General features: G+C 44.6%; 1 protein-coding gene across 1 annotated transcript in view; it reads left to right on the forward strand.

The window, feature by feature from the left end:
* TIAM2 (TIAM Rac1 associated GEF 2) overlaps window positions 1–21,381 on the forward strand; it is a 235,250-nt gene that overhangs the window by 75,633 nt on the left and 138,236 nt on the right. Inside the window, exon 2 of the mRNA XM_022559909.2 lies at window positions 19,463–19,558. The gene's annotated coding sequence lies outside the window, so the exon portion shown is untranslated. The remainder of the gene's footprint in view (window positions 1–19,462; window positions 19,559–21,381) is intronic.

Raw genomic sequence — 21,381 nt, forward strand, 5'->3', positions numbered from 1 at the left:
TGTCATACAGAGTGAAGTAAGTCAGAAAGAGAAAAACAAATACCATATGCTAACACATATATATGGAATCTAAAAAAAAAAATGGTTCTGAAGAACCTAGGGGCAGGACAGGAATAAAGACGCAGATGTAGAGAATGGACTTGAAGACATGGGGAGGGGGAAGGGTAAGCTGTGACAAAGTGAGAGTGGCATGGACATATATACACTACCAAATGTAAAATAGATAGCTAGTGGGAAGCAGCCACATAGCACAGGGAGATCAGCTCGGTGGGATATGGAGGGTGGGAGGGAGATGCAAGAGGGAGGAGATATGGGGATATATGTATATGTATAGCTGGTTCACCTCGTTATAAAGCAGAAACTAACACACCATTGTAAAGCAATTATACCCCAATAAAGATGTTAAAAATAAATTTTAAAAAATGATTTTTTAAAATTATCGCAAAACAAAGAAGTCGGCTGTCAAACATAATTTCTTAAATGTCCTAGAGACAAACATAATGTTTGGGAAGTATGCCCAAGTTATGAAATGTAGCTACATACACTATGAAACACATAATCACCTTCTCATTGCAACAGTATAAAAGTTCACACTCTTTTTGTTATGATAGGAACCCCTCTCCCCCAATCCTGAGTACCCCCTTGTGGAGAGACCTTCTAAGACATCATAGCAGAATTAACTTTCCCTTTTCCCAAACTTGTTTTTTTTTTTTTTTAAATTTATTTTATTTATTTTTTTGCGGTACACGGGCCTCTCACTGTTGTGGCCTCTCCCGTTGCGGAGCACAGGCTCTGGACGCGCAGGCTCAGCGGCCATGGCTCACGGGCCCAGCCGCTCCGCGGCATGTGGGATCTTCCCGGACCAGGGCACGAACCCGCGTCCCCTCATCGGCAGGCGGACTCTCAACCACTGCGCCACCAGGGAAGCCCCCAAACTTGTTTTTATACTCTACCAGTGCTGTTGGGAAGAAGTTATATTTATCTGAAAAAAGATGATGATCTGGAGACCCACCACCACCACCACTGTTGATGAGGTTCTGGGGAACCAGGCTCTGTGCTGGGCATGGGGACACCAGCTCTCTGAGCCACAGCCTCATGACCCACCTTTTTCAGACACAGCTTTGAGGGGTGGTCAGTGTGTCTGAGATACCCTTTGTGGTGACCACCTTGTACCTGTTCTCTTCCCTGGTTCTGATGCTGTGGGTGCCCACTTAGTGTGGAAGCGCAGACCGGAGATGGGAGAGTTAACACCTCTGGGCACAGCCTGAAACCCGGAGGGTATGGAAGCCAGTAGACAGATGCTTCTGCCTCCTTCGTGCAGGGGGACAGTCCCAGCTGGCATATGCATGGCTCCCAGGATACCCTGGGATTGATCCCTGTTGTCCACAGTGTTGGCCTTGGTAACTCATCCTTCTTCCCTGTTTCACCCTCCCTACTCTCTCTTGTTCCTTCCTCTTGGATGACCTTCCAAATGACCCATCTGTACACAAGTCCTTCTCTTAGGCTCTGTTTCAGGAACACCTAAACTAAGATAGTGGTAAAACTTGTTAGTTCCCTACCCTCCTTTGAGTTTAGGGTGAAGTAGAAGAGATATACATTGATTAATTACATAAGTAAAAATAAACTATCTCAACTGTGAAAAGTTCTTTGAAGGACGAAGCATTTGCTTCATTGAGAGGTGGACCTGACCTAGCTTTGAGGATCAGGAAAGGTAATAATTAGGCCGAGAGTGGGGTAGGGAATAAAGAAGGTCCCTCCATTTCAAGCAAAGGAGTGGTGGTGTGTGCAAAGGCCCTGAGGCAGGAGGCAGTGTGGCTGTAGTGTTAGGAGGGAGGAAGGAGAATGGAGGAAGGTGAGCCAGGGAGGCAGGTAAGGGTTGTCTTTGCAAGACTTTGTAGATCCTATCAAGGATCTTGGTGTTCATCCAAGAGAATGGGGAAGACTCCAAAAGGGTTTTAAAGGTGGAGAGAGTTGGTGTCGCGGACTGGGTGGCAGCTGAGGGGGTGGAGGGAGGTGGGTATGCTGGGAAGATACTGAGGAGGAACCATCAGCAGGCCTTGGAGATGAGCTGGGGGTGAGGGAGTGTTGAGTTTTCATTGCCCTTGAGACTGCCTGGTGGAAGTGGCAGGTAGACAGCCTGGAGCTTGGAGGTGAGGTCTGTGCTGGGTGCTTAATATGCACTGACCATCTAATCACCACAGCCCTGTGAGGTAGGGATCTCAGTCCTGATTAAGAAAGTGGTGGAGGCACGATTCGAATCCAGGACTGCCCTTCCCCAGAGAGCACTTTCTCTCTTCTATTGACTTCTCAACTGCAGGATACTCTATTTTCGTTCCATTTCCCCCTTTAGGAAATTCTGTGAGTGGAACCTGCCTGGTATCATACCATCCTTTACAGTGACTGGTAGCTGTTAGTAAACATTCTAGCCTGATTTTCCATGGTTTGATTCAAGTTCAATCAGAGAAGAAGTAGAGTTCCATTCACTGGAAGGAAATAATGGCACACCTTTGGAGAAATGGATATCAGAGATTCTATAAAGCAGCATGTATTTGCATGTAATCTTGGTAACCATCTGTGCCTGTCTGAAGTTGGACACCAAAAGAAGATAAGAAATGGACGTAACAAGGAATTACCAGTACATGGTAGAGGCATGGAAAAAGGCTGATAGCCTCTGTAGTTGTGCACAGTCATTTTAGTATGGAAGAAACACCCTGCGCTACGTTAATATTATGTATAGCAGCTGTTTAATTCGAAGAATAGAAACAAGTGCAGATTATTTGCTTTGTCATCGGTTTTGAGTCACTGTGTAGCTTCCCACTATGATTTAAGTGAAGGAAATTGAGGGACTTCCCTGGTGGCGCAGTGGTTAAGAATCCCCCTGCCAATGCAGGGGACACGGGTTGGAGCCCTGGTCCGGGAAGATCCCACATGCCGCGGAGCAACTCAGCCCATGCGCCGCAACCACTGAGCCTGTGCCCTGGAGCCTGAGAGCCACAACTACTGAAGCCCACGTGCCTAGGGCCCGTGATCCACAACAAGAGAAGCCACTGCAATGAGAAGCCCGAGCAACGCAACGAAGAGTAACTCCCGCTCGCCGCAGCTAGAGAAAGCCCACGCGCATCAATGAAGACCCAGTGCAGCCAAAAATAAATAAACAAACAACAAATAAATATATATATTTATTTATTTAAAAAATTGGCATGTTTATTAAAAAAAAAGAAAATTGGGCTTCCCTGGTGGCGCAGTGGTTGGGGGTCCGCCTGCCGATGCAGGGGACGCGGGTTCGTGCCCTGGTCTGGGAGGATCCCATGTGCCGCGGAGCGGCTGGGCCTGTGGGCCATGGCCGCTGAGCCTGCGCCTCCAGAGCGGGAGAGGCCACAACAGTGAGAGGCCCGCGAACCACCCCCCCAAAAAAATAAAGAAAATTGAAACAATAGAGATATTGAAGAAATAAATTATCTTGCTGTTTTTTACCTGTATTGTGAGTTTTGCCATCGTATGTGTTGTCTGCAGTTTGCTATCTGGACAGTTACTTCCTTTGCAAAATGAAATTTGGCTTACTTTGGTTCTTTTAAAAAAAATCCTGTTCCATGCAGTCAGTATTCATTGAAATATATATCTGGTAAGCATATCCTTCCTGACTCGAAGGCAGTTCCTCAGGAATTTCTTTATGATGGGTTAAACAGGAAAATGATAAATAACTAAGGGCAAAAGACCTTAAAAATATTAGGGCACATTGATCGTCCTACTCTTTTAAAGGGCAATTTATGTTGGGATGATGATGCCTTGAGGTGTGGGTGGAGACTTAGTTCCCAAGAAAGCGCGTTTATTTATGTGTCTTCACTAGGGAGCCTTGTGGTTCAGCTTGGGCTTTGAACGTATAAGAAATATTTTCTGAACGTGTGCTTACGTATTATAGAAATGAATAGGGATGCTCTGGCTTTCCAGACGACTTTGGGGCATGTCTCTATGGAATCTTCATCAAGATAAGGAGACGCTTGAGCCAGAAATAACTGGATTTATGGATGGTAGGAAGAAAGTGGAAGCAGCATTTCAGCATGGATTTATTACCTTAGGACAACTATCTTCTGGAACTTGTCTGTGTTTATTAGTTTGTTCATTCAGCAAACACTCTGTGCTCATATAGTCTTTATCATGCCCTGTGTTAGGCAATGCTGAAGTAAGAACAGACTCACAGCAGAGTTTGTGCCCTAGTAAAACAGACGGGCGTATGAGCAAAGAATTTGTGCAGTGTAATAAGTGTTCGAACAGAGATTTGTTAGCGAGGACATCTCAGAAGAACCACATAAGTTGGTTTTGAGAATGAGGAGAAATTTGCTGAGCAGTCAAAGCAGAGGGGGGCATTCTCACCGCACAGAAGCCATGTAGGCACTGGACAACACAGGATGCCGTGGGCCGTAAGGAGTTTGCATTGGAGGCTGGCCAGACAGGAGCTGGAAGGGTCAGTTGAGTTTTGTGTGCCCTGAAAAGAAGTTTGGGATTTTTAGTTGTAAGGGATGGAGCGTCATAGCATCCGATTTGTGAATTTTCTTCTGCCTACTGGAGAAGAGATTTGTGGATGGAGGAAGGCCTGGGGGTATTCCTGTAGGAAACTAGAAGGTCGCCTGGGGTATGCATGAACGCAGTGCAGCAGAGGAGAGGGAGGCATGTGAAAGAGACGCTGAGGGTGCAGGAGGTCTGCTGACACCTGGAAGTGCAAACTGAGGGAAAGGCCAGGCAAGACTAGTGTAACTGAGGGGGTTGCATCTTGTGAGAGTAGCCCACTTGGAGGGACCGTTGTCCTGGCTTGGGTACCCAGAACCGGGTTACTTGGGTGCAGGGTAGGGTTGGAATAATGTATAAGTTCAGTTTGGGTCATCCTGATTTCGAGGTGGCACAGCAGGTAGCTCTCTAAATGCATCTGGAGCTGAGAAGAGCCATCTCCTCCATTTAAAGCTGGAGAAGAAGACTCACTTGCCATCCATCAGAGTGGAAGCCATGAAGTCACCAGAAAGAGAATATCGAAGTGGCAGGACGAGGACCAAGACTGGGACTGCAGAACATCCAAGGAGGGGGGTGGAGGTGAAGGAGCTCAAGAAGGAGGCAGAGAATTCGGGCGGGGAGGGGAGTCAAGGACTCCAGCGGAGGACGGAGGGCCAAGAAGCTGCGTACAGAGTATTTCTTATAGATCTCGTGATAAATGAACAGTGTTCACTGAGGGGAAATAGTCTATAGTTAGCAAAATTCAAATCCATATTTCCTATTAGGAACTAAGTCTTTTAGATGCCACTCATAAGTCGATATTTGTTATGCTTAAAACCTGGTATTAAAGTTTAGAAATTAAAAGACTTTAGAAAGACCCTGTATTAGACTGTATTATTATCCATTTTTAGTTGTACCTGGTACTTTTCGTGTTTCAGATTGACTAAGACCTTTTATAGAAGGGCCTGAGACTATAGCCAAGTCCCACTTTGTATAATTGTGATATTATGCAAATGTTTCCACTTCAGTTTGGCTTCTACTGGGACTCTGTGTACTTAACCTGGATTCCCAGAGCAAGAGGGTGAGGCTCAAGGTTGCACCCAGTGTAGCAGCTGAGGAAAAATGAGAATTGAAGGGTGCCTGGTCTCTGCTCAGCAGTGAGCAGCCCCACCTCCCCGTGATTAAAAGTCCATTGTAATTTCCACCTCAAAGGTAACATTTTCCTACCTGCAGTAAACACCCTTAGAAGAATTCTGAATCTTCCTACAGGGCAGTGTGGGAGTGCTTCCCAACAAATACTCATTAGCACCTTTCATGCCCAGAGATGAAAGACTTTCAGACATCGTAATCCCTGCAAAATCTTTTGAGGCTGGTAGGTGGAAAATGCCAAGTGATTCTGGACAGAGTAAGAGACCTTAAGTGTGCTTTTCCCAAAGTGACTTGTTAGTTAGATCCACCTAGAACCAAAATACTGATTTTATCATCTGAAAGAAGACCCACGGCAGGTGCAGTCCTGTATTGACAATGCTATCATGATACCAGGTCCTACATAGATCATATTAATTCACGCCTGATCAACAGCTGATATTACTGATTTGCCAACGTGGCTACAAGGGTTCTAACCAAAGCACGATGCCTAATGATAAACTTAGTCATGAGCTCCTCTCTATATCAGAGTTAATTTACTTCCAAAGTTAGTCTTTTGTAAAATAGTTAATGTACCGTGACTTTAAAATATCTGGATAAGGTTGAAGCATATTAATCTTATCTAATAAGTTGAGTGTATTGATGTTTCTTTAACATATTTTTCAAATTATTATTATCAATACACCTTTAACAGTTTTTTTAACCTTTATTGAAGTATAGTGACTTATAATGTTGTGTTAGTTTCAGGTGTACAGCAAAGTGATTCCGTCGTACACATATACATATCTATCCTTTCTTAGATTTTTATCCATTATAGGTTATTACAAGATATTGAATATAGTTCCCTGTGCTGTACTGTAGATCCTTGTTGGTACCAATACGCCTTTTCTTGTATGCTTATTAAGTTCTTCCTAAGGGACTAAGAGACTGTTAACTCTTAAACTGTCATTGAGGTACTTTCTGTCTTGAGAACTGATCCCAGTGCTATTTAAAATGTTATTAGAATCTCAGAGAATTGTCAGTAGAGCTGGAGATGGACCGCCAATGTTGATCTCACGACCAGGGCCTGGGGGACTTCGAGGACGGAGTGGGTGGCTGGTAAAATGGTAGAGAAGGACTGGCTCTCAGAGCAGCTCTAGATAAGGGTGCTGGAGCAGGTGCGGTTCTGGGCAAGGATAGTGGGGCGTCGGGGGATACGGAGCCAGAGCACACTGGATTGGGAATGTGATTCTAGCTCCTCCAGCTTACTCTCTGCTCCTACTGTGGGATAGGAGTGAGTGTAAGGTAGTAAGGGGAGACTGGGTTGGATTAAATATTCAACTTGTGTATAAAGTTAAAAAACCCTCTGGCTAATTCATATAGAAGATTTTCACGAGCATGCTTAATGCCATAGAAATTTTTTTTTTTTTTTTTTTTTTTTTGCCGTACGCGGGCCTCTCACTGTTGTGGCCTCTCCCGTTGCGGAGCACAGGCTCCGGACGCGCAGGCTCAGCGGCCATGGCTCACGGGCCCAGCCGCTCCGCGGCATGTGGGATCTTCCCGGACCGGGGCACGAACCCGCGTCCCCTACATCGGCAGGCGGACTCCCAACCACTGCGCCACCAGGGAAACCCCCATAGAAATATTTTTTAATGAAGTCAAGTTCTGTTACAGCACAAAGATGAAAGGTAAGCTAAATAGAATATTGGCTTTTTTTGTGTCACTACATTGGAAATAAAAAAAAAAAAATCCAGCAACCAACTGTTGAAGAAAAACTTCATCTTTGTCTTTTTGTTTCCTTGGGAGTTGAGGATATAATGACTCTACCTCTTCTTTCCTTGCCTAATATCACTTGGGAGTCCCTAAGTTTTCGAATGAAGTGAGAACAAGACTTGACAAAGGCATCAGTATAAAATAATGGCAAAATGGGGCTTCCCTGGCGGTGCAGTGGTTAAGAATGCACCTGCCAATGCAGGGGACACGGGTTCAGGCCCTGGTCTGGGAAGATCCCACATGCTGCGGAGCAACTAAGCCCGTGTGCCACAACTACTGACCCTGCACTCTAGAGCCCGTGAGCCACAACTACTGAGCCCATGTGCCATAACTACTGGAGCCCGCATGCCTAGAGCCCGTGCTCCGCAACAGGAGAAGCCCACGCACCACAAGGAAGAGTAGCCCCTGCTCGCTGCAACTAGAGAAAGCCCGTGCACAGCAGTGAAGACTCAATGCAGCCAAAATAAATAAAATAAAATAAACCATGATAACTGTAGGAAAAAGATAATAATGGCAAAGGAGAGAATCTAGGTGGTAGAGTTAGCAGGGACAGGGCAGACAGGATGCCTTAGGCATTAGGAGTGAGGTGGTAGACAATTCTGGGAGGCATCCAGCAGTTTAGGTTTGAGCTGGAAGGAGTTATTAATAGCAGTTTGGTTGAGGTCTGAGGCATGGGTGGTAGAGTTCCTGTGGGAGGTCTAAGAGGTAGAAAGGGAATGGAACATTCATTATGGGCCCTGAAATTTTGACTCAAATTATATTCCTAGACTGTCCCTGTAAATGTATTTCACATTGTAAGAATCAATAAATGCGTAGGTCACTGTCCTGCCCCACCCCCTCTCCATTTACAGCTGTTTTCTAATTGACATCTTAGTTAGTCATCCTCATGAAAAACAGGTAATAAAATACCTGTGGGAAATATGTTGCTGATTCCATGCTGAAGTAATTAAAATTAAATGTCTGAAGTACTTGCAGTCTAGGGAAATTCTGTGATTATAGTTGTTTAGCGATGTACAAATCGTTTAGGTACAGTAACTGTAATTTGATGCTAATTGGACTCTCTGGTTTGGTCTCAGGAGAGAAGGTAGAGATTGATTGCTGAATGGTTGGCCATAGGAAGAGCAAAATTAGGAAAATAGCATAGCAAAGCCCTCAGTCACATCAACCTACTGAGAATTTGAAATTCATATCCTTTCCCCCAAATCCTTTTTATTTTGCATACACAGAGTTCACATTTAATAAATTTGCCATAATTTATGCTCATTTCTCAACAATTCCCCTAGTTTATTTTACTTTGGGCCCAAAGGACCGGAAGCTGTTTATTCTACAACCTCCTAATGTGTGTTGAGCACCTTTCACAGTGATGGGTAATTTTTTCTAAAGAACAGTAGTGCCATAGGGCCCAGTCTGATGCTAAACTCAGAAACAGATGTACAATTACCTGCCCGTTCAGAAGGCTCCCTTGCTGGTCTGGGGTTGGAGGAGGCTTCAGTGCCCCAATTAATTTAATAGCTCTTGATTTTGGAATATTATGAAAATAGTTTCAGAATATTACTATAGATATTGAAACACAGTAATCTCCAAGTCAAATTGTGCCAGTTTCCCGATTGACATTTTCCTTTTAGTATTTAATTTACCCACTTACTCAGTTCCTAGAGAAATATTTTTTTAAAAAATGTTTTACAGTATTTGTTAGTAACGGACTTTGAAGTATTACTTGGTATTACTGAGTCATCTTGCTAGCCTTGTGCTTATTAAAAATAATGCAAAGTTTTTATTCGTGCTGCTCCCTGTGGAAGAAAGCCTGCATTTCTTTCTACATCCCAGAAGCCAGGACAAGAAGAGAGAATTAACATCTATTATTTAACATTTATTGACTTGGACTAAGCCCCATGTCAGGTAATTTAAAGATATTTTCTCATTTTGCTTTCACAACAGCCCCGGGAGGTGGGTGTCATCATTTCCATTTTGCATGGATGGAAATAAGGTTTAGAGAGGTAGATAAATGATCCAAAGTCAGGGACCGTCAAGGGGTTTTCTCCTAACTCCTTACCATGTGCTCCAGCCTTCTTATGAATGAACTCTCTCCTATTTTGCAAACACTTTAGGATTTTCTTGTTAATTTTCATCATTATGAACTACAGTTAATTTTCATTCCATGTCGATGAATGGTGCCGGGCTAGTGCCAGTGGGAGGGGCTCATGGGTTGCTGGCATGCACGTCTGCTTTTGCCGTCACCGTCTCATGACTAAGCGCAGGCGGCAGCCTGGGCTGGAGGGGCTCCATCCTCACCTGCTTCTCTCTCTGCCTTCACTCCGTGCTGTGCTTCATCGCACTTGATGCTGCTCTGCGTCTTATGTGGGTCTTGGGCTTCCTGGTCTCTCTGTCCTTCATCCATGCTTTCCCCCTTATGACAATGCAGGACCTCCCTGGTTCCACGTCCAAGCTGGACAGTTCTTCAAGGCCAGGTCCACAGGCAAGCCTGTCCTGCTCTGCCCAGCCCAGCGTCACATCCTTCCTGTCCAAGCTGCTCCCCAGCTGTGCCCAGCGATGCTCTGGTGGGCATCACCCCTGGTCCGTCTTTCTTGATCCCAGCCTGTCTCATCTGTGGATGCAGAGTCTGCCTTTATCTTTGGAAACAGGTGCCCTGCAACCTCCAAACTTGTTTTGAAAAGTTCTGTAGTTTGTTTCGTTGTAGAGGTTAATTGTTTTGTCTTGTTTTGTTAGGTGTGTTTTGTTTTCTTCTCCTTCTAGGCTGGACTCAAATCCTCTTGCTCTAGTTTGACTTGATGATCTGAGTGGTGTTGCTGCTGAGAATGCCTGCTTTGGATAGATTTAATGGATTTTGTTTTGTTTTGGTGTTTTCTCTTTTTTCTTTTTTTTTTTAAACCAAGGGAAGCTTCTGGCATTCTTCATAGTGTCATCTTGCTCCCATCCCACATGTCCAGTTTTTCCTGCCTCTTTATGTAACGTATAATGTCTTTGCTGTCTTTTCTCCCTTGCTAACTCTAGGCCCTTTGATTCGTGGTGCCGGGTCTGATTCATCTTTGGTTCATTCATGGTGCCCAACATCACACTTTGCTGTTAACTGGGACTTAAATGTTACTAAATTAAAATGAGTTATTTGTCAGCTACAGTCAGTACAGCTGGAGATTCAGATATACGTAGTGTGAAACCATAGGCTGCATTTTATGGATCCTACTGTTTGCTTTGTTCAAAAAGTTTCTGATGTTGGTTTACTTCTTGGGTCATTACATTTCATTCCTGTAATAATGGAATGAAACAGCCACAGCTGTTTGACCACTGGGAACTCTCACATGTGCTTCTTTTTGCAAAATTAATTGATGAATCAAAAACTAAAGCAGTCTTCTGCCAAGTGTTTCTCTCACCTTTCAGAAAGGCTTCATCACCTATACCGTGGCTGTCATTTTTTTGTATTTGTTTGCGTTGTGCGAAACCTTATCTCCGATTTCCATACCAGTGACACAGAATCACTAGAGCCTTCTCTGTGAGCTGGTACCTCTTTATTTCACGTGTACTGTTTGTCAGTGGGAGGACATTAAAACATTTATGAAAGGTGTTCAAAAGAGAATTTACTGTAAAACCTACACATTCTTTATTTGTGGAAGTAAAAGTATACATCTTTGTGGGCAAGGTGTATATAGCCCACGTTTTCTTTTTCCTAAATATTTGACTTTAGGGACTTCCCTGGTGGTCCAGTGGTTAAGAATCCGTCTAGCAATACAGGGGATGCCGGTTCGATCCCTGGTCAGGGAACTAAGATCCCACTTGCTGCAGGGCCACTAAGCCCGCGTGCCACAACTAGAGAGTCCGAGTGCCGCAACTACAGAGACCCTGTGCTCTGGAGCCCGTGTGCCACAACTAGAGAGAAGCCTGTGCACCGCAACAAAGAACCCACACACCGCAATGAAAGGTCCCACGTGCCGCAACTAAGACCCGATGCAGCTGAAAAAAAAAAAAATAATAATAAATAAATATTTTTAAAAGACCTCTCACGCTCAATAACGTGAAAAAACCATTTAAAAAAATTTGAGTTGAGACAGAAGTTTAGGTAAAAACAACATGACTTCTTCAAGTGTCAAGTGTGGCATCTTTTAGATTATAGTGACATTAACATGCTATGTAGTGTGTTGCTATCAAGTATCATCTGAGAGAATGTTTAAAACCCGAACAACATCCTCAGCCTTGAGGATGAACCTGTGAGATGTGACCTGAGGGCAGGAGAAGAGCTAAAGCAGTCTTGAAACGAGTCTTGCTCGGGATGAATTTGGTGCTTTTCTGGCAGGTTCTACGGCATGAACTTTCTCAGCTAAGCTCATGACTCTGAGATCACTGTTTCCTGGAGGTCCACAGGGACGGGCCAGTCAGAAAATATTCCTTTGTCCATTGAAGCATTAGCTTGTGCTCTGTTTCCAGGAAGGAAAAGTGTGGCAGATTTGAAAAGTTCAGGAGGCCGAACTCTTTTATCACCACCATCATTTGGTGGCAGCCTGTGATATTAAAGCATTCAAGGACAGATCTTTCTGTAGTCTACTTAAATTCAGGGATTCTTGAATCGCCTTGCCACTGTGTGCCATTTTCAGGTGCACGCCCTTTCGAGTTTATTTCCTATTTTAAGGTCAGTAGACCCTTTCACTAAAGGAGGATTAAATCCATGTTGTAGGGTAACTTCTCCATGTGTTTTCTTCTGTTGCTCATGCCACCTGTTTTTTTTTTTGTTTTTTTTTTTTTTGTGGTACGCGGGCCTCTCACTGTTATGGCCTCTCCCGTTGCGGAGCATAGGCTCCGGACGCGCAGGCTCAGCGGCCATGGCTCATGGGCCCAGCTGCTCCGCGGCATGTGGGATCCTCCTGGACCGGGGCACGAACCCGTGTCCCCTGCATCAGCAGGCGGACTCCCAACCACTGCGCCACCAGGGAAGCCCCCACCTGTTTTTTAAATACAATTTTTAGAGGTTGCACTCCATTTAGTTATTACAAAATATTGGCTCTATTCCTCACGTTGTACAATATGTCCTTGTAGCGTGTCTTATACCCAATAGCTTGTACGTCCCATTCCTCCTTCCCTCTGTTGCCTCCCCGCAGTGGTAGCCACTAGTTTGTTCCCTATATCTGTGATCATGCCACCTTTTATAAGCTATTGTGTTGTGCTGATTTGTTAATTTAATAGTTATTCAACAGTACCTCATTTGATCTCATTTATTTCCTTCTTTCATCCCTGTGATTCTTCAGTTACTGTAAAGGAACTCATTCTAAGGATGGGATAAAGGAAATGATGTGCTTGTAAGAAATGAATGGATATCATTTCCTTCCGTCATTCCTTTAGCTATTAAATGGGAGAGCTTGCCTGTTATCCCTATAAAGGTGGGGCCTTATTATGCTTAGAGCTTGTGTTGCTAACCAAGTAGGAGGGAGAACATGATGGATGGACAGGGATGTAAAAAGACGGTTAACTGGGGCCCTGCTGCTTTTTTTTTAAACACACGCCCCACGCCCCAACCTCCACATACAAACATTCTGTTTTGTTTGTTTATGAGTCATCCGCTGCCTTTCTTCTCTCTCCTCTCTTTTTCAAGAGGTGCTAGGAGTGATGATAGGATGGTCCTGAGTGTTCACAGGGCTGGAAGAAGTAGAGGTGGGCGGGACCGTTATTTCTCAGGAGACAGCAAGAAGGAAGCAGGTATCTCCTGCCACGATCATCCAGGTAGTCTCTGCCCCACATAGTTTTGAGTTTCTCATGCCCGAGGTGGTTGCCTGACTCATTTCCGTTTTCCGCATGCCCAAGGCTGTGTCATAATTGGTTTGCGAGCCTGCCCTGGTGCTGAGTGTGTGTAATTCGTGGTGCATGGATGCTGTGGTTTGGGAAGTGATTAGGAACTGTTACACTGCAGTTATCTCATGAAGAAAGTCACTCCCTGAGTGTCCGTCAACTGGATGAGGCTCATCTCTTTGTCTAGAAGCCAAAATTCAGGGGTGGCTTTAAGACATCAGTGCTAAATCAGTTTCTTTTGTCTTGGCCAGGGATGGGCTAGGATGCTTAGCAGTGTCGTCTCATGCTGCCACCCCTGTGAGCTTCCATAGCATCTGCCCCTCTGGACTGTAATCGTCTCCACACTGTGTTGTGACTGATGGCTTATTTATTTACAGGCTGGCGAGACTGTCCGCAGGCTTCTGATCACCATCGTATTCCCAACACTTAGCGTAGTACCTTGAACACAATAGACGTTCAACAGATACTTCTTTTTTTAAAAAATATTTATTTATTTTATTTAATTTTTTGGCTGCATCAGGTCTTAGTTGCAGCGCACGGGATCTTTTCGTTGCAGCGCGTGGGCTTCCGTCTCGTTGAGGTGCGTGAGCTCAGTAGTTGTGGCGCGCGGGCTTAGTTGCCCCGCGGCATGTGGGATCTTACTTCCTCGACCAGGGATCGAACCCTCATCCCCTGCATTGGAAGGCAGATTCTTTACCACTGGACCACCAGGGAAGTCCCTCAACAGATACTTCTTGAATTGAATTGAATTAACTGAATAAATGACCTGCACGTAGGCATTCAAGGTATAATGCGCCTACTTCGGCATCCTCGAATTTTCTCTCTGGATACATGAACTTTGTGGGAATCCCAGGGAACACTTACCTCTAAACAGAGGCCAGATTGGCTGACAGGGTCACCAGCCCAGGGAATACAGTGGCCCAGATGGATACGCCCTGTCCTGCGTCCTGCTGTCGTTTTGTTTTTGTTTCTGTTTTGGTGTTTCAAATGAGCTGTTTTATAAATAACAAGGGACTTGCTGTGACTTGGTTCGTAGTAAGCAGTAAATGCTGTGCTCCGTGGGTCCCAGAAGTCTGCTAATTGGGGTGGACAGACCGAAACTGCCTATTTTCATTGTAATCAATCACCCCTTTGTCAGGACGGCAGATTCTCTAACATGCTATAGTCTCCTGGGCGGCTGTACCGTCGTCTTTTGTTAAGGGCGGCATCTGATTCCATGAGTTCTTTGTGCGGGAACAGGGTGTTAGTGTCAGTGTGAGAAGCTGGTGAAAATTGTCATTTGATGAAGGCATCCAGCACGCCCCTCCTCCCACCTTGGAGTACGAGTCTCAGAGGGGTTTGTTCATTATGTCTCTGAAATCACTACGGGCCTGAGAGACAGAGGTAAGAAATGATCCATCTGTGGATGGCGATGCTGGCGGGCTCTGTCAGGTGGCGCAGACGTGGGTCACACGAGGGGTTCATGGAGACAGGAGTTCCGTTTACTCCTAGCCCCTTTCTGGCTCCTGGAACACCTCCCACTTGCTGTATTCTTTTACTACAAACACTGGGTTGAGTCTCTGAATTGATAAGCTGCCTCGCTGATAGAGCAAGGCTAAAGGAAACCCAGAAACTTGAAGACATGTTTTTAGTCAGAGAGATAGTAGTTACGAAGGGGATTTAATCTGAAGAAGGCGTGAATTTTAAAGAGAGATTTCTCAGCGGGAAATGCATTCTTCTTACCTAGTTGGGTAGCGAGCAGCCTATTTTCAAGGCATGGTGAAGTAGTAATTTATCTTTCTCTTCCCCAGCACTTTCTCCTTGACCTGGTTGGCCCAGTAGTGAAAGTTTTATAAACACTGGGTGCTGGGAACTTAGGCCAGGGCTTGGCCACAGGCTTCTGGATTGATGAATGTTGTAGCCTTTCTTTAGGTGTGGCCCCCCTTTTTTTTTTTTTTTTTTAACTGTTATGTAGCTGAAGTTTCAAGTACATTCAGCCTTTAGGGAAGGTGTGGGGGCAGCTTTTCATCACAAAACTCAAGAGAAAAATGTAAGCTATGTTCATGAATTAAAATGATATCATGGTGACAAGCAGGCAGCTCAGGGGCTTTTGGATGGCAGGTTTCCACGCTGAAAAGAGCATGAGTGAAATCTGCTGATGGATGATTTTGTCTACACAGGCTACCTACGTGCTGTCATAGACATAAGCATACTCTTTGCGTAACTAATAATGTAGAATCACTAGAGTTTTACGGTAGATGTAGTTTACCCAGCACCGCCTTGAATCACGTAGACTTTACACACAGGGCCCTCTTAGACCTTTCTGGAGTTGCAGGAGATTGCAGTACCTGTCCCATTGTTGAATTACCTTAAAACATGGCTCTAGATGGCAGCTAAATCCAGTCTGCACTGTTGAGAGAATATCTGCTTATTGAAGGTGGGTTTGAGTCCATCCAACTAGATGAAAGCTAATTGCTCATGTGGCTCCAGAATACATACAGAAAGTGGGGGAGGTCAGGAAGGGAACACTGGGACCCAAGGAAGAGCACTTCGGCAACCGCTCCTTTGTCACTGACAAAACCATTGTCACCTGTTCTGGGACCAGAGCCAAGGTCGTTGTTTGGTGATCTGAGTTGCAGCCCGAGTTCTTTCCCACTCTCTATGTGGCAGGTCTGATTTATCCTTTCTAGGCTTCCCTTTCTTCATCTGCAAAATGAACAGGGCTTAAACTGATGTACTATAAACTTCCATAATCCTACCTAAAATCGTTTGAGTCCAAAATGATTAGTAATTATATTAATCAGGATATCCAGAGAATCAGAACCAACTGGAGCCTGCCTCTCCCTCCCTCCCTCCCTCCCTCCCTTCCTTCCATCCTTCCTTCCTCCCTTCCTTCCTCCCTCCCTTCCTTCCGTCCTTCCTTCCTCCGTTCCTTCCTTCTGTCCTTCCTTCCTTCCTCCCTTCCTTCCTCCCTTCCTTCCTTCTGTCCTTCCTTCCTTCCTTCCTTCTGTCCTTTCTTCCGTCCATCCTTCCTTCCTCCCTTCCTTCCTCCCTCCCTCCCTCCCTTCCTCCCTTCCTTCCTCCCTTCCTTCCTTCTGTCCTTCCTTCTTTCCTTCTGTCCTTTCTTCCGTCCTTCCTTCCGTCCTTCCTTCCTCCCTTCTTTCCTCCCTCCCTCCCTCTATCTATCAAGAGACTTTGAGGAACTGTTTCACATGATTGGGGTGTGGGGCCGCTGGCAAGTCCGAAATCCACAGGGCAGGCCAGCAGTCTGGAAGTTCAGGCAGAAGTTGATGTTGCAGCCTTGAGTCCAAGTTCTGCGTGACAGGCGGCTGGGAACCCAGGCAGGGTTTTTACTTTGCCGTCTGGAGGCAGAATTCCTTCTTCACAAAGCTTCCGTCTTTGCTTTAATGTCTTCAACCGACTCGCTGAGGCCCACCTACATTATGGAGGATAATCTGCTTCACCCAAAGTCTACTGATTTCAATGTTAATTCCACCTAAAAAGGGCCTTTACAGCAACATCTAGACTGGTGTTTGACCAAACATCTGGGCACCATAGCCTGGTTGAGTGGACACATAACGTTAACTCTCACAGTAGTTAAACTGTAAACTCTTTATTTGGAATTTAAGTCATGGTGATGGGATGGAAAAGAAGGCTAGTCTAAAATTAAATCATGCTATCTTAGCAGTTTAAGGCATCAATTCTACCATCGATCCATTTGGCATACAATTATTAAGCACCCATGTGTAAGGCACTGTGCTTGACATCAGGAAAACAAAGATAAGCCCTTTACATTCAAAGTAATCAACGTCTACTTTAGAAGCAGACAAGTGAAAAAGAAACGATTGCAACATGGCTGCCTTTATTAGCGTAGTGAGGTGAAGGAGGGGAGTATAACACTTCATTGTCTTGGCGGGAGGAAAGTAAGAGATCAGGGAAGGCTTCATGGAAGAGGAGGTAAGCTTGATCTGGAGGGGTAATTAGGAGTTCTCCAGCAGGACACAGTAATACTGTACAAAGGGTGTGGAGAATAAAAGACTGTTACACGCATGAAATGGCAAAGTATTCAGAAAGAATGTGTGGAAACTTCTGTCACATAGTAGATGCTTGAGTATCTGCTGTTATCATTGAAAACATTAAAGTGTGGCGGGTGTTATATTTTACAGTTTCTTGGTTAGGAAATAACCGTCTGTCAGGCCATCAGTAAGATATGGTAACTTTTGGCCTTTAAAAATTGTCAGTATAATGTATTTAGATAGAGTTCATCAAAGCTTGTTTAATTTTCCATTCTGTTCAGAAATAGTTTCTTGTCCATACTGGGTTAATTACAAAGAGAATTCAAAATTTATGTCTCTTTAGGATTTATCTTATAAGGCAGGCATTCTAGACCAAACATATCTATTATTTAGGTTTCTAAAAATTTTCTCTGAACCCGTTATGTCACCTTGGGCAAATCAGTCTACCTCTTTAAGCTTTCAATTCTCCCTTTTAGAGAGAGGGAGTTGGGCTGGTTTTTATAGGTCCACCCGTAGGCCATCCTATGTGATCTCTCAATGAAAATCGTTATCGCCATTGTTCCTGGTTCTATAGGTGTATTTCTGTAGCATGAATCATTGATAACCACACCTTTCCCAATAGCTACGGTTTACAATGAAAGTACTTCATCGCCACTTTGAGCATTTCACATTTTTCAACGACTTTATTAAGTATTTTATGTGCACTATCCTATCCACAAAATAGGCACCATTTCCATTTTATAGTTGAAGAAACCAGAGGCTCAGACAACTTAAATAATGTCACTCAGGTGGTAATGGGGGAGCTGGGGGTTGAACTCCGATCCTTTGGCTCCAAAGTCTGCGTTCTTTATCAAGGATTGTGAACTGTGAGCCACATAGGCAATTATTCCCACAACGTAGCATCTTGTGTACATAGCAGAGGCGAGATAATGTTTTGTAAAAAGACAACTCTCCACCCGAAACTAACACAATGTTGTAAATCAACTGTAGTTCAATTAAAAAAAGTGGAGAGACAAGTCTCATTCTCTGAAAGGAATCCCTGTAACATTTTTTTTTTCAATTTTTAAAAAATTTATTTTTGGCTGCATCGGGTCTTAATTGCTCTGCGCATGGGCTTTTCTCTAGTTGCGGCGAGCGGGAGCTACTCTTCGTTGTGGTGCACGGGCTTCTCACTGCGGTGGCTTCTCTTGTTGCAGAGCACGGGCTCTAGGCGCGTGGGCTTCAGTAGCTGCGGGCTTAGTTGCTCCGCGGCACGTGGGATCTTCCTGGACCGGGGCTCGAACCCGTGTCCCCTGTGTTGGCAGACAGATTCTTAACCACTGCGCCACCAGGGAAGTCCCAAGCCCTGTAACATTTTAAACAGTGAAAGAAAAGAGAGGTGCTTTTTGGTATGTTGACCAACAGGGCCATGAGTTTTAATATGTCCCTGGGCAGCATTTCAGACATAGGAGGAAAGTATTATTCTCCATAGTATCCTCCATAATATGAGAGGACCCAGAAGCCACCTGCTTAATTAGTAACGAAACTCTGGTCCTTTGACTCTGCTCCCTTGCATGTGGATTCTGCCCCACACGCCGTGATCATTGCTCTTGACTCGCTGCTACTTATAAGGGTCTTGGCTAGTCCCTCTGTCTGGGGGATCATTTCCGTAATTTCGAAATAGCATTCAGATCTCAGCCTAGTTGCCATCTCAGGGGCCTATTTCTTGACCTTCCAATTTAAATTAGATGCTTGTCACTCACTAGCTCATCATCCTGTTTTATGTCTCTGCATTGCAAGTATCACTCTAGGATATTTTTCTTATTTGTTTATTTACCTGTTGGTTTGACTGCTTCCTCCCATTTGAATAAAGCTCAGTGAGAGCAGAGACTTTTGCTCTTATTTACTGCTGTATCCTCAGAGGGTGGGATAGTGGCTTGATAACAGTAGGCTCGTTCTATTCAACCATCCATCTATCTCCCCCACTTCCCTTCTTCTCCCCCCCCCATCATTTGTCTTTCCCTCTCTCCCTCCCCTCCCTTTTTCCTTCCCTCCCTCCATATATCTATCGATAAAATGGCTTGGCCATATAAAGTTATAGCGTGAAGCAGTACATCTGCTTCTCCAATTAGGATGTGGGAAGACCTCACATTTCCTTTATAGTTCATCACTCAGCACTGGATATTTCTCTTAGATGCTCCCTTTTTGTATCAAGCCCGGGATAGGGCAGAATGCTGAGAAACTGAGCTTTAGTTATAAAATTCTGATGTTTGAAAAATTGTTTCTCAGCACCTCTGTGTTTTTGTTTTCTCTTGCAGGGCTTTGTGCTTGAATTACGGACACCTCTTCAGCCTGCTCATTCTGGGTGAATGAATGAATGTTTACACCACGTGTGGTCCACACTTCCTCTGGGGGTAAGTTCCAGGCACTTGTACATCTCAAAGGCGATAATGTCTGGCAGCTTGTATTTATGTGTCTGTTTCCCATGTAGCTCTGTTAACTGCTCTTTGCGTACGGACCTGAGTGGGGAAAGGTGGCGAGGGTTCCTCAGGTGCTGGTCTGAGGGTCCTGCAGGCAGCGGGCGCCCAATCTGAGGGGCTTATTACAAATGCCCTGTAATTTTGATACGCTGGCTAACCCTCTCCATGTGGGAGAGCATATGTCCATCTTCTCTGGGAGCTTAGGTGGAGAAGTTGCAGCCTGGGAAGTGTTCATTTCCTTTTCTGTAGATGTCCAATACTGACAAGCATGTACTTGAACTCCAAGCCAGCTAGGACCTCCTGCTGAAGAACAGACTAGAGTGTGTCATTTCTAGTTGCAGTGGGAAGATCAGGACAGCTCAGGAGACTCAGACATTAGGAAACCACCGAGGAAAGGTAAGGCTCCAACTCTGATGTGAAGGCTGTTTCGTTCTGACTGGGGCGTCTTACTAGTAGATGTGTTGGTCATTGCAGGGTAAGTGCTACAGCAGGAAAGCTGAGCAGTTCCCAAAGCAGTGTTTGGAATGGTTGCGGGTAATTCCCTGGAAGCGTTTGCCGTGTCTGCAGTCCGTGCTTGCTTTGGTGAAGCATACAGACACAGGCAGAAGCTCTCCAGGCTGCAATGCGTCTCATCTTTCCTGGGCCGCTTTGTGCCCTTTGGATCTCAACTCAGGGTGCTGCCTCTCGAGCATCCAATCTGAGGTGGGCACCCAGCCACCTGCTACACTATCACTCTATTTTATTTTACTTTTATTTTTATTAAAAAAATTTTTTAAAAATTGAAGTAGAGTTCATTTACAATGTTGTGTTAGTTTCAGGTGTACAGCAGTGATTCAGTTTTTTATGTACATATATATACTTTTTAAGACTGTTTTTCATTATGGGTTATTCTAAGATGCTGAATACGTTCCTTGTGCTGTGCAGTAGGCCCTTGTCGGTTACCTATTTTATATGTAGTAGAGTGTGTACCTCTCACTCCCAAACTCCTAGTTTACCACCCGCCCCCGCCCACCAGGCCCTTTGCCCTTTGGAAACCATAAGGTTGTTCTCTATGTCTGTGAGTCTGTTTCTGTTTTGTAAATAAGTTCATTTATATCGTTTTATAGATTCCACAAATAAGTGATGTCATATGAGATTTATCTTTCTCTGACATCACTTAATATGATCATCTCTAGGTCCATTCATGTTGCTGCAAATGGCATTATTTTATTCTTTTTTATGGCTGAGTAATATTCCACTTTGTGTGTGTGTCTGTGTCTGTGTGTATGCACACACACACACACCCCCCCCATGTCTTCTTTATCCATTCATCTGTCGATGGATACTTAGGTTATTTCCATGTCATGGCTATTGTAAATAAATAGTACTGCTATGAATATTAGGGTGCATGTATCTGTTCAAATTAGAGTTTTCATCTTTTTTGGGTACATGTCCGGGATGGGGTTGCTGGATCATATGATAGCTCTATTTTTAGTTTTTTAATGAGCCTGCATACTGTGCTCCACAGTGGCTGCACCAGTTTACATTCCCACCCACAGACATCACTCTATCTTAGTTCTCTGAAAAGTGCTTGTCCCTACCTGACAGTTTTCTCCTTCCTGTACTTATCTATTGGCTTGTTGTCCAGACCACTGTCACTGGAGCAGAAGTTCCAAGAGCTCAGGACCCATGTCTGTCTTGTTCCTCACGTGGCTCCACAGCCAGAACGGTGTCTGGTGCACCACAGATATTGTTTGACCAAACATATGAGTTCGGCA

This window comes from Delphinapterus leucas, chromosome 12 (assembly GCF_059928025.1).
Source record: "Delphinapterus leucas isolate spDelLeu-1000000601 "Yukka" chromosome 12, BTC_Dleu_Yukka2, whole genome shotgun sequence".
Lineage (NCBI taxonomy): Eukaryota > Metazoa > Chordata > Mammalia > Artiodactyla > Monodontidae > Delphinapterus > Delphinapterus leucas.